This window comes from Stomoxys calcitrans, chromosome 2 (genome assembly GCF_963082655.1).
Source record: "Stomoxys calcitrans chromosome 2, idStoCalc2.1, whole genome shotgun sequence".
NCBI lineage: Eukaryota > Metazoa > Arthropoda > Insecta > Diptera > Muscidae > Stomoxys > Stomoxys calcitrans.
In genome coordinates this window covers 21,020,445-21,032,887 of record NC_081553.1, presented here as the reverse complement: position 1 = coordinate 21,032,887, position 12,443 = coordinate 21,020,445, and the positions used below count along the sequence as shown (strand labels likewise).

General features: G+C 39.6%; 1 protein-coding gene across 2 annotated transcripts in view; it reads left to right on the top strand.

Moving 5' to 3' along the window:
• The first annotated feature begins 5,289 nt into the window (after positions 1-5,289).
• Positions 5,290-12,443, top strand: part of LOC106094898 (probable muscarinic acetylcholine receptor gar-1) — a 164,126-nt gene continuing 156,972 nt past the window's right edge. For both annotated transcript variants that reach the window (XM_059362861.1, XM_059362860.1), the window contains exon 1: positions 5,290-6,213. The gene's annotated coding sequence lies outside the window, so the exon portion shown is untranslated. The remainder of the gene's footprint in view (positions 6,214-12,443) is intronic.

Here is a 12,443-nt window from a genome sequence, read left to right as displayed (position 1 = left end):
TAAAAATGGGCAAAAAGCGTATTTTTTGTATATATTGCCGTTTGGGGCAAAGATGGTATCTGTCAAAATTGAAGAAGAAAACTAAAAGTCGAATATCGTCGAAACCAGTGAAGATATTGTTGAATTTAGTCGAACTTTCTTGTAGGAATGTTTGAGCATTATTCAGCAAAAACAATTTGAAATCGAACGACAAACAAAGATTTTGATGCACCAACAAATTTGCGAAATACCTATGTGACCAAATTAAAGGGCCTGCCAAAGGACGCCCAGGCAACCCAGGGCTTTAAAATTTTGCACACAATCTCGCACATACCTAAGCTTTGATCGTGTCAAATTTCAAACAGATATCTCTATCTGTTCTGACACGGCATATTTTTTACTAATTTTTTTGGATTTTCTCCCACTGTGCGAGGCCTTAAGTTTTGTAAATGCCGTAAGTCTTCTAGAAACTCAAGCACCGTTATTCAGAAAACTTGAGGCAGATTTGAAATAGGTTTATTTGACAGATTTCCCTTACATAATTGTCAAATAAACCTATTTGAGGGCGAATGCGGCAGAAGAACTATAATTGGATGTTTTAACATTAAACGTAATCAGAAATTTCTCTCAGTGCCATTAATGAATAAAGCTAAAACTCTATTGCACAAAATTCTTGGAAAAAATCTGGGTACCAACAATTTTAAATGTCAGACAAGTACAAAGGAGCGAAAGAATCATTTGATGTGCAGCAGCACATGTGGGAATTTTTTAGTTCGAAATTGGCAGAAAGCAAATCATTCCAAAGGCAAATTGATGTATTGTCTGTGAGAGAGCAGAATTGTCAAAGCAAGCCCAATAATTAAACACATCTCTTGTGACACAGTGCCAACTGTGATGGTTATGCTGCGCTTGGTAAGGTGTTGAGGGGGTGAGGGGGGCAGAGAGACTCATAAGCTATAAATTTTATAGGCCGTTGAAGAGGAGCTCAAGCAGCCATGAATAACGCGATTCAAGTGTTTTTGATTTCCCCCCCGTTCATCCAGAGGTTGTGTGTGTGTATTTTTTTCAATTTCTATGTAATTGCCTTTAAATTGTGGCGACATATTTGCGAATGGGGTGGCATTCGGCTGCCACTATTTACTTAGATTGCATGACAGCTCAGCCCGCCAACAGTAGTGGCCAGCCAGCCAGCATGTTGGGCGCAATGTAGGGAAGAAAGATACTCAACAGCTAAGCCATAATAAAAAGCATTTTGACCATTTCTGTTGACATCTGTGTTTTTTGCTGCTGCTGTTTTTTTATCATTTTTTGCTTCTTCTGTTTCTTTTTTAATTATGATATGAAAGGCCCGCCATTTTTGTTTTTCTCGTTAAAGGATGAGAAGGCAAGGTACACGCGGCAAAACTGATGGACAGACAGACAGCAGAAGGAATGCGTAGCAACACAACAACAACAACAACAGCGTCATCCATTCAAATCTCAGAAGGACACACTCGAACAAATCGCATTTCTGTTTGGATTACACTGAACTGCCAACACTAGAATTTTATGGACTTGATATGGTTTTATACTCACACATTGAATTGCCACCATAAATAATGAGATGATAGTTGGGATTGCCACACAGATTGTTGTATACCAAGAACGAAATATAACCTCTGTGGAAATGTAACTGGGCAAACATTTGCAGAACTATTTGTTTTGGGTTGACACAAGTCTACATTGGGAGTTTTGAGAGAAAAGGTAACAATAAGTGGATCGGTTAGTTTTTATGCAGCCATATATGGGGGACTAAAAACCTGAAACTGGTCTAGTACCAAATTTTCCATGAACATTCCATTAAGGAACAGGGAATAGTAAGTGGACTAGTTTGTTTTATATAGCCATAGTGATGTCTTGAGCTCAAAAAGTTTTGGAACAGCAAGTTTTAGCAGTACCTCAACATCGGCTCCGAAAAGGATCTGTAAAGGACCATATTTGAATATGAATGTCCGCTTACGAAGCAAAACGCTTCAAATCCGAGCGAAGGCAGCCAAAACTCACCTATCCAATTGACATTGGGGAGATCCAGATCGTGAGAAGACGAAGCTATTGCTAAAAGGAAGTAAGAAAAAGATCATCAAAGCGGTGCGGCATTTGATAGCATGTGTAGGGCATGCGGGGAAAATGATGAGTCGTTTGGAGCATTTCTTATGTCATTGCCCTGCTTTCGCGGCTAACAGATTCCGACACAATACCAATACCAGACATAACTCAACTTAAGGTCGTGGCATAGAAAACAATTAAGGATTTTGTAAGTAGCACGGAATTCCTAGCATAGATTTTCTTTTTTTTTTTTAAGAGCGCACAAAAAGCCGATTACTGGCGTAGGTGTATGTCCATAGTGGCATGGGGAGATTGATATCCGCACCTTCTTTTTAACCTAACCTAGTCCTCCGAATCTTGAAGTCGATGATGGGTCGTTAGGTTGTGTTGGGTCTCTAGCCCAACAGGCAGTGCTGTTGATTTAGTTTTGGGATCTTTGCTTCCCAATGTTGAGAGAGGCGGAGATTGTCTCGTCGTAACTGCGAATGAGCGGCATTGAGCCACCTGCCACTGGACGGCCTGAGTTCTCAATATGAGGATTTTTGCCTTTTCTAGTCTTCCCAATCTTTGAAAAGGCCGCCTTGCTCCCTTAGCGCGCCATGCATTTAGTTTTAGCCAAACTTGTCACAGAGACTTGATTAATGCCAACCACAGGAGAATTCATTCCTTTTTCTCCTCCCTGTGGAAAATCTCCCACTTCTTTGCGACCAAACCTTGGTTTTGCTTGCCCAAGAATCTCAACATGCGTTACGTCGCAAATTTACTGCCCGATCGCTTAATGATAGCCGTCGCCTTTGGGGGAAGTCCATCTTTCTCACCAGGTCGAGCTTTGCGCCCCCCAGGGAGGGTGGATACCTCCGACGAGCTATTTGAAGGTATCAATACATTCCGCCGACGCAAAATGCAGCGTAAATATATGCCCTTTATACTCGCAGCTCATCATTTGCATGGGTGGACCCTCTACAGAATTCCACACAAGTTCTAAAATCCGCTCGTTTACCAGATCCTCCACTTGGGACCGATGATTTGGTGGAATCCCACCAGATGCACTCCCGATATTGATGACTACGTAAGCAGGCGTCTCCTTACCATTCTCAGCGACCATTTTCCCCTTCCGTGCTGGCTGAGGTATCCTTTTGGAGGTCACAGTCCTGCATGAAGACTCAGGGGCCGTGCGCGCTTCCTTCATTGCTGTTCTGACTTTGTCTCCCTCCGGACAGGACACTGTCTGGAGTCTCCATTGCGGGAGGGTTGGCTTGGTTTTCCCAGAGTACTTGCAGGCGGGGAGCTCTTTTTCTTCTTCAGCATTTTAGCAGTGTTATGCTCTTCGGGATATCTGATTCTCTTTCCAGCTTCCGTAGAAGAGCTTGAAATATGAGTTCTATCCCTTCCAGCATCCTGCACTTTCGCCCGATTGCGCTGCCGGCCCATCTGTCTCGGATTGTTTTCGGGGTCTGCTTGTGAGCTTAGCAAAGCCATTGCTCACTTCTTTGCCGTCATCCCGCTGCTTTCGATTCGGTTCCGATACCTGTTTCATTAATACTGTCGCTGTCTAAATCCGAGTCGGAAACACCACCTTTACTTAGAGTCTAGGGACGAACTGTGCATCCCTCTGGTTTATCCGTCTCTTCTTCATGTATTAGTCTTACTCTCGACTACAGGTGCCAGGGCACTCACACCTCTAGGAGGGGAGGTCAACATGCTACGGTATGACGCCACCACCGCTGCTGTAAGGTCTTTGAAGTTCATATTGAGCCTACACCAAAAAGGCTTTACAATGTTTTCGTGGTAGGTTTTACCTATTCCGTGATGCTGATATTTTTCATTGAGGAGCGAAATGAAAACACTTCCGATCCCCTCAACGGTTATTTATTAACCTAACCTAACCTACCTTAAACTTACTTATCCTAACCAAACTTAACCTTACCATACCTTACTTAACCTAACCTAACCTAATCTTGTTTTACCTTACCTTACTTTACCTTACCTTACTTTACCTTACCTTACTTTACTTTACCTTACCTTACCTTACCTTACCTTACCTTACCTTACCTTACCTTACCTTACCTTACCTTACCTTACCTTACCTTTCCTTACCTCACCTTACCTTACCTTGACTTACCTTACCTTAACTTAACTTACCTTACCTTACCTTATCTTACCTTATCTTACCTCACCTTACCTTACCTTACCTTACCTTAACTTTCCTTACCTTACCTAACCTTACCTTAGCTTGCCTTACCTTACCTTACCTTAAATTACCTTACCTTACATTACCTTACCTAACCTTACCTTACCTTACCTTACCTTTCCTTACCTTACCTTACCTTACCTTAACTTACCTTGCCTTGCCTTACCTTACCTTGCCTTACCTTATCTTACCTTACCTAACCCAACTTAACATAGCTTAACCTAACCTTACCTAACTAAACCTAACCCAACCTATATTTCTGCTACAACTCTTTTTTTATATTTCCGTGGACCAGTGTTGTTTTTCACGTGTTGAACAGAGATGTTTCTTTTTTTCATTTGCACTTCGCTGTTGGTATTGGCGGTATTTCTAGAGAATCAGCTACATCTGCAGACACACACAAACACACACACACAAAACCCAAACACCAAAACACCTCACCACATTTGCATGACACCTTTGCTCAACTAACCAAACAAACCCATCACACAAAATATGCACACTTACACTCGCTTCATCTCTTGCTCTCTGTATTCTTCTTTTTATCTCTGATATGTGAGTGCTGGCCCCACAACACCTTCCCGTCCCCTCTCCCTCTCCCGCTCTCTCTCTCACTCAACGAAATGATTCAACATACAAAAAGGCTCTCTCTACCCCCAAACACAAACACAATTGAATATCGTAAATCGGTGCTCCAGTTACGAGACATCCAACAGTTTTACGATATAAACAAACAAACAGACGACAGCGACGACCACCAGTTGTTTGTTCTTCTTACACCGACTGCACCGTGCATAAAGAGTGTGTGTCCTTGCAGACTTCATGGGAATCGGGTATCATCATTATCATCATCATCACCATGGTCGTTGTCATCGTCATCCGCACTAGCATGGTCGTCATTGTACATATCGGCTTTGCTTGCTTGGTCGTACAACGACGACAACGCAAGAGCAGCAACACCAAAACAGCAGCAGCAGCAGCAAGCCAGCAACAGCAGCAGCAACAGTCAATCAGTCCTTCTTCACCAGCCGAGGTGTACGAACGTTAGCTGCGGGTTTTTCAATGGAGCAAAAAAAAGAAAAATCTTTGCCAGCCTAAAGAATAGCAAAGGATATTTGGAAATTTCACATTTTTGTGGCCACACAACACAAGACCATCATCAGCCTCATTAGCACTACCAATAGTAGACCATTCTTGTGAGATTGGCCTGAAGGAGTGCGAGTGTCACAGAGAGTGTTTGTGGTTGTTGTTTTTTTTTTCTAAGTGTGCGGCTGGCCATCATTACCCTGTTGTGGTCCTTGTTACGAATTCCCCCAGAAAAGTGTTAAAGTGCCAAATGAAGTGATTGTTCGAATTGTTAATTTGCAAATGGTAGGCAGTCGGTCGGTTGGTCGTTGGGCAGATACAACAACAACTACTACAACTACAACTGCTAAACAGCCTGTGTTCTAAACATTTAGCTTAACTTACTTATTGCCATCTTTGGCGGAAATTGTGCCTGATTTGTCAAACGGAAACGGAAATCGAAACATTTTGAAATTATTTGCAACAGGAAACAGTGTGAAATTCGATTTTAACGCGAGCACAGAACAGGTGTCCTTTTCCTGTTTATTTTCCTTTTTGCATTTTTCGGTTTTTTTTACGCTTTCGCCACTGAGATTCTTGGGGCCCTGTTTAAACACTACTTAACGCTGCGGATGATGGTCCAATTTCGGGAGTATTTATTTATAGAAGTGTAAACACGTTATTTCGTTTTTGTTCTTGTTGTTGTTGTTGCTGTTGTGAGGAGACAACAACGCGGCTAAATGTTATGCCTTCAATTCATGTGGAACTTAATGGCAGTCTCTTAAAAGTTCATGTGTTCATGGGGTATTTTTAGGCAGCAGACTGGCTGGCACAACATTGACCCAATAACAACAACAACAAACTAAGCTGCAACAGTTGCTCGAATCGAACAGGTATTTAAACCAAAAAAAAAAAGAAAAAATATTTACTTACTTATCTATAATCCTCTTGCCAGCTTACATTCACCTGCTTTGGGGAGACTAAATAAAAATGGAAGAATAGGCATAGGGAGGGTATGTAAATGGGACTTTTAAAGTACATGACGAATAAAAATGGGCTTAGTGCTATGGCCAAAGTTTGCCTTTTCTACAGGAAACTTTAACAATTTGGGCATATTTAAAGAAAATTACTTTTTCCTCTCACTAGTGAGGAAGGGAGGGCCTACTACCAAAATATATCTCATGAATTAAATTTGGCAGTTTGGCTTGTAGAAACCAAAAAAGCACTTCTCCAGCATCCTATGAACGATTTAAAGAAAGAAAAAACAGACCTACTTGGTTTTTTTTTTTGTTCTTCTTCTTATTTCAACAAAATTCTTGCGTTTAATAAAAGCACCCGGATTTTCATTAAGCCAGAAGAATGTTTGTTTTATTTTTACGCCGATTGCAATGAACAGTAACAGCAACGGCAGTAGCAGTAGCAGCAACAGCAACAACAGCTACAACCATTGACAAGGGAAATGAAAATAAGACAATTCATTCGAGTCACGTAACACAAATGTCTTTATCTAATATGAGGGAATTAGTTAATATTTTTCCTGTCCTGTTTTGTTTCGGCTGTGTGTTTTTTTTCTCCTCTTTTTTTTGCCTTTGAAATTTCTGTAATTTCCGCTTGAATTGAAATGGGGAAAAAAGATGTCAAAGAAAATTTATTTTGTGGCAGACGTTTCAAAAAGAAAATCATATTATGATCTGGAAGATTTCGTGCGAGAATAAGCCTAAAGGATAAGATGGGAAGTGATAAAAATATGACAACAAAAATTGCGTATGAGCATTCAAATTTTCAGAAATGTTTGATTTTTTTTGCAAAATTTCAAAAAAATTGAAGTCAAATTGAAAAAAAAAACAGTAAGGAAGGGCAAAAGTCGGGCTGAGCTTATATAGTCGGTACCCTACACCTACTCTACAATTATAAATTCGGGCAATATATAAATATATATGTATATGAAAGCGATATCTAAATCTGAACCGACTATTAAACAGATCGTTTGAAAATTGTTGATACTACGGCCATATAAGTGCAAATCTGGCGATAAATATGTATGGGTGCTACATCCAAATCTGAACCGATTTTGATGAAATCTCGCACCATGTTAAGATCAGAAACACATCAAGTAAAAAGACGTTAAGATCGGCCGGGCCGAACGTTGGATACCCACCAACTCGGGTATATATGTAAACCACCTTTCATCAAAATCCCGTGTATTGGGTTGCCCAAAAAGTAATTGCGGATTTTTAAAAAGAAAGTAAATGCATTTTTAATAGAACTTAGAATGAACTTTAATCAAATATACATTTTTTACACTTTTCTTCTAAAGCAAGCTAAAAGTTACAGCTGATAACTGACAGAAGAAAGAATGCAATTACAGAGTCACAAGCTGTGAAAAAATTTGTCAACGCCGACTATATGAAAAATCCGCAATTACTTTTTGGGCAACCCAATATATGGGAGCTATATCTAAATCTGAACCGATTTGGATGAAAATTTGCAGATATGTATGTTAAAATCAGTAACAGAATAATCCATGCCCAATTTTGTGCAGATCGGTTGAAAATTGTAGCTACTACGGCCATTTAAGTGCAAATCGGGCGATACATATGTATGGGAGCTGTATCTAAATCTGAACCGATTTTGATGAAATTTAGCAAATATGTTAAAATCAGCAACGAAACAATCCATGCCCAATTTTGTGCAGATCGGTTAAAAATTTTAGCTACTAGGGCCATTTAAGTGCAAATCGGCGATACATATATATGGGAGCTATATCTAAATCTGAACCGATTTGGATGAAAATTTGCAGATATGTTAAAATCAGTAACAAAATAATCCATGCCCAATTTTCTGTAGATCGATTGAAAATTTTAGCTACTAGGGCCATTTAAGTGCAAATCGGGCGATACATATATATGGGGGCTATATCTAAATCTGAACCGATTTGGATGAAAATTTGCAGATACGTTAAAATCAGTAAAGTAACAAAACAATCCATGACAAATTTGGTGCAGACCGGGGGAAAATTGTCTTTACTATGGCAATTTAAGTGCAAATCGGGCGATACATATATATGGGAGCTATATCTAAATCTGAACCGATTTGGATGAAAATTTGCAGATGTGTTAAAATCAGTAATCCATGTCCAATTCTGTGCAGATCGGTTGAAAATTGTAGCTACTAGGGCCATTTAAGTGCAAATCAGGCGATACATATATATGGGAGCTATATCTAAATCTGAACCGATTTTAATGAAATTTTGCAGATGTGTTAATTTTTTCAAAATCAATAGCGTTTGTCCTTGGGCCAAAGAAGTGATATGTGCAAAATTTCGTGATGATTGGAAAACAAATACGATCTGCAATTTGATTACAAGAATACATGGACTCACAGACGGACAGACGGACTAAATCAAATCAGAAAGTTATTCTGAGTCGATGCGTATACTTATCGATGGGTCTAGTTCTTCTCCTTCTTAGCGTTGTAAACAAATGCACAAATCTATAATTCCCTGTACCAAAATGGTGATGTGGGGTATAACCACCACCTCCTTCAGGCAAATCGGGTAATAAATGCCCCTTCCAGAGGCTCAAAAGTCAAACTGGCAGATCGATTTATATGCCAGCTATATCAGGTTATATACCGACTTAGACCATACTTGGAACAGTTATTGGAAGTCATACCGAAACGACATATGCAAAATTTCAACTATATTGTATAAGAATTGCGTCCTCTAGAAGCTCAAGAATTCTAATCGAGAGATCGATTTATATGGTGGCTACATCAGGATATGAACTGATTTTAGCCATACTTGACACAGTTGTTGGAAGTCATAACGAAATATTTCATGCAAAATTTCGACAAAATCGAATAGGAATTTCGCCTTCTAGAGGCTCAAGAAATCAAGACCCAAGGTCAGTTTAGGCCGATTTAGACCATACCTAGGACAATTGTCGAAAGTGGTACCAAACCACCACGTGCAAAATTTCAGCCAAATCGGATAAGAATTGCGCACTCTAGAGCCGCAAGAAGTCAAGACCCGAAATCGGTTTATATGGCAGCTATATCAAAACATGGACCGATTTGGTTCATTTAGGAAGCCACCGTAGCGCAGAGGTTATCACGTCCGCCTATGACGCTGAACGACTGGGTTCGAATCCTGGCGAGACCATTAGAAAAAATTTTCACCGGTGGTTTTCCCCTCCTAATGCTGGCCAAACATTTGTGAGGTACTCTATGCCATGTAAAACTTCTCTCCAAAGAGGTGTCGCACTGCGGCTCGCCGTTCGGACTCGGCTATAAAAAGGTGAACCCTTAACATTGAGCTTAAACTTGAATCGGACTGCACTCATTGATATGTGAGAAGTTTGCCCCTGTTCCTTAGTGGAATGTTCATGGGCAAAAGGTCTGTTTATGTGGCAGCTATATCAGGTTATCAACTGATTTAGACCATACCTGGCACAGTTGTCGTACCAAACCACGACGTGCAAAATTTCAGCCAAATCGGATAAGAATTGCTCACTCTAGAAGCTCAAGAAGTCAAGACCCAAAATCGGTTTATATGGCAGCTATATCAAAACATGGACCGATTTGGCCCATTTACAATCGACCTACCTAGGAGGCCATCGTAGCGCAGAGGTTATCACGTCCGCCTATGACGCTGAACGCCTGGGTTCGAATCCTGAAGAGGCCATCAGAATAAATTTTCAACGGTGGTTTTCCCCTCCTAATGCTGGCCAAATATTTGTGAGGTACTCTATGCCATGTAAAACTTCTCTCCAACGAAGTGTTGCACTGCGGCTCGCCGTTCGAACTCGGCTATAAAAAGGTGGGCCCTTATCATTGAGCTTTAGGGTCCTAGAAGCATATTTCAAGGTGTTACAAATGGAATGACGACATTAATATGCCCCCTATCCTATGGTGGAGGGTATAAAAAAGGGAAAATATTTACCCAAAACAACTTCAATACATAACCAAAAAAAAATTCTAAAATTTAAACAAAGTCCCCTTATTAGATATCCAACTTTAAAACACGTTTCGACCTTAAGAGTCTTGCAACAAATGACAAAATCCCAACATTGGATTATGAAACTTTCTACTGCAAACAATCAAATAAAAGTTTATTTTTGCATTACAAACACTGTTAATATTCGTCCTCCTCATGTCCACAAATATGATGGCAAATCCAAAAACCCCATTTTGTGAATACATTGACCAATGCAACCCTTTTGGTATGCATCTCCCTGCATTTGATTACAGAATCGAAGGATATCCGTTAGTTTCTCCGTTTTTTTGTTCTTTAATGCTCATTTTTGTCGATAAGATTCATGCAACTACAAAAACAACGACAACAACAACAAATGCAACAAAATGCAGTTGAATGATTCTATTGAAATTTATTGAATGGCTGCTGTTCTGTTCCATTCATCTGTGCTTTCGGAACCAAATGAACATCCCTTCACATCATCATTATGGGGTCAAATCGAATAAGGGGACATCGCAACGGTCAACAGCAATGATATGGCAATTACACATCTACAACACATATACTCTTTCTCTCTCTCCCTCTCTCTCTCTGCATATACTTCGAAACAATCACTGTTTCACATGTCAGTTGGGAGCAATATGCATTGGTATCGTTACGAGTATTATGAGTATTGGACATATTCTCATTAAATTCCAATAGAAGCTTTTTAAGTTTCTTATTTGAAATTCAAAAACACACAGCTCCTTAAATGAGTGCATAGATCATTAAGGATTTCTCTTTTTTTGAATTAAGAGGTAACCAATTATTTTGTGGAAAACCCGTTTATAACAATCCCTATATGTATTGAAGATTATTTGCTGTTAAAGACTGATTGGGTCAAGGTTGGTTAGAATATGAGTTCAAAATCCATCAGGAGATTTACTCTTTACAACCCCACTTGTCTTCTTTTCTTTCCTGAGAACAAAGTATTTCCTTCATAATGATTTTTCTAAGAATTTTAGTTTCTATGGGGTTTCAATGCAGTTACGACTGATGAGCTTCAATTTGCCACAACCTACAGGATAGCTGATACAAAGTGTTGCCAATTCAAACAACCATATTATTTTTATGAAAATATTTTTCATTGATTCAAATGTCAAAAATGTGTGGAAGTAGTCTAAATTTCAGAATCCATTCACTTTTACTCGATATGACCACCTTTTTTTTGACTATTGATCTGAGCCAGTCAAAACAAGTTAACGCTTGCTAAGTTCGGCCTGGCCAAATTTTATATATCCTCCACCATGGATCACATTTGTGTAGTTCTTTGCTCGGTATATAGTTTTAGGCAAACAACGGGTAATGGATAAGACTAAGAATAATGGAATGGATATGCCATTGGAGCTAAATCCGATTCGGACTCTAATTGCATTGAATGTTGGAGACAATATTAGAAGTCATTGACAAAATGTCAGCCAATTCGAAGAGTTGCGCCCTTTAGCGGCTTAAGAAGTAAAATCGGTAGATCGGTTTTTATGGGAGCTGTATGAGGCTATTCAACGATTTAGACCAAATTGGACACGTATATTGTAGGTCATGAGAGAAGCCGTTCTACAAAATTTCATCCAAATCGGATAAGAATTGCACCCTCTAGAGGCTTAAGAAGTCAATATTCCAAATCGGTTTATATGACAGCTATATCAGGTTATGTGCCGATTTGAACCATACTTAGCAAAGTTTTTGGAAGTCATAACAAAACACCTCATGCAAAGTTTCACACAAATCGGATGTGAAATGCGCCCTTTAGTGGCTCAAGAAGTCAAGATCCCATATTGGTTTATATGTCATCTATATCAGGCTATATGCCGATTTGAACCATTCTTAGCACAGTTTTTGGAAGTCATAACAAAATATTTCATCCAAAATGTCAATCACATTGGATGAGAGATGCGCCCTCTAGAGATTCAAGAGTCAAGATCCAAGATCCGTTTATAAGGCAGCTATATCAGGTTATGCATCGATTTAAACGATACTCAACACAGTTGTTGAAAGTGATACCAAAACATTACATGCATGCATTTCAGTCAAATCGGATAAGAATTGCGCCACCTAGTGGCTCAAAAATTCAAAGTTCAAGATCGGTCTATATGACAGCTATATCTGGTT